Source organism: Chiroxiphia lanceolata, chromosome 2, assembly GCF_009829145.1.
Source record: "Chiroxiphia lanceolata isolate bChiLan1 chromosome 2, bChiLan1.pri, whole genome shotgun sequence".
Classification (NCBI taxonomy): domain Eukaryota; kingdom Metazoa; phylum Chordata; class Aves; order Passeriformes; family Pipridae; genus Chiroxiphia; species Chiroxiphia lanceolata.
This window is the reverse complement of record NC_045638.1, coordinates 84840622-84842355: the sequence shown is the minus strand read 5'-3', so window position 1 is coordinate 84842355 and position 1734 is coordinate 84840622.

Below are 1734 nucleotides of genomic sequence, written 5' to 3'. Positions count from 1 at the left end.
TTTTCCTAGCATTTTCCAGTGGTTTTTTTCCTCCCCTCTTTTGTTCCTATGCTTTTTAGTTTTCTTTCTTTTTCTTCCCCCCCTCCCCCCGTTATTTTCCAGTAAGACACTAGTACAATTTGCCCAGAGAAGATGTGGATGCCCCATCCCTAGAAGTGTTGAAGGACAGGTTGGATGTGTCTTTAATCTGCCTAGTCTAGAGTATGGTGTCCCTGCCCACGTCAGGGGGGTTGGAACTAGATGATCTTTAAGGTCCTTCAAACCCAAGCCATTCTATGATTCTATTTCAAAATTTTCAACCCAGAGTGTGACTCGTTCATTTGGCTCAAATTTCTGTTAATGCAGGCACAGTTCCAGTGAGGAGACCAAAAAAAAAGTAGGAAAAGTGAAGGAAAATCTGAGTGTTGTTCAACGTCTTGAGGAAGTAGAAGCTTTTCCAGTCAGCAACATATCCACTAAGAGAGTCCTGTCCCAGTCCTCTGTTGTTCTTTCCTGAACAAACAAGCAGAAGTTTCAACTCATTTATAGCTGTGCTTCCACTGAAACAAAGAAAACTCCCTGAAGTGTAAAGAACAGGAAGACAGGAATGGTAAAAGTTTTGTGTATAAGACAGAAAGGCAGAAATGGCAATAAAGTTGGGGGGTTTGTTGGGGTTTTTGTGTGTGTGGTTTTGATTTTTTTTATCCTCAGTTTGAACGCTGATTCTTGGGAGGTAAAATTGACTACTCTGATGTGTATAGTGGTGTGTTCTTCTTGCGAGAGCGTGTATGAGTGGCAGGATGATACTTCAGACAACAATGGGATTCTCAGTGGCTAGATTCATTCCTGTTATAGAGAAGTTATGTTAGAAAACAAGAAACATAAAGGAATACGAATGATCATCACTTTGCCTCATCTTTCATTTGATTTCCTTTGATGACTTTTTTTTTTATGATTTCAAGAGATGAAAAGGAAGCAAATTATGGATTAATGTCTCAAATCACATGATACTAGGTCCATTAAAAAACATCGTTGATGAGATAAAAATGTTCAGTTAAAGATACCACAGCCATGCTTCAAAGTGTCCAGAGTGGTCTCCTAAGGGAAATATATTGCCTCATTCACAATAAAATCTGAATTTGTGTCAGTCCTTCCCTTATGTACCAAGTCTATACCAAGGGGGAGATGAACTCAGTATGTTGCATTAGTACTTTATTCATCTAAATGACTCAATGTTTCCTTGGAATAAGATAGTGGAGAAAGGTCATACATATTTTATGGATTTTCCTAGTGTAAACCATTTTTAACTTTCAAGATGATGCAGCTAGGTCTGAGAATGAAGAAAAAATGATGGATGTTGTCTACCTTGACTTTATCAAGATATGTGACACAGTCAGCCACACCATCCTTCTTTTCAAGTTGGCTTATTAAGGTCTGACTAGGTGGGTTACTATGAGAGGCCGAATAACTAGCTGGGCTGTCAGGTTCAAAGAGTTTTAGGCAAGGGTTTGTACTCTTCTTGGAAGCTGGTTACAAGTGGAGATAGCCAGATGTTTATCCTGGGATGTATCCTTTTAAAAATCTCTATAAATGACCCGGAAGAGAAGACAGAATGAATCTTATCAACTTTGCAAGTACACTAAACTATGAGAAGATCAGGGGAAGAGCAATTGGTACTCTTGGGGGTAGGGCTGCCATTCGATATGTCCTGGAGATGTTGGAGGAACGGGTTGACAGAGACCTCATGAAATTGAA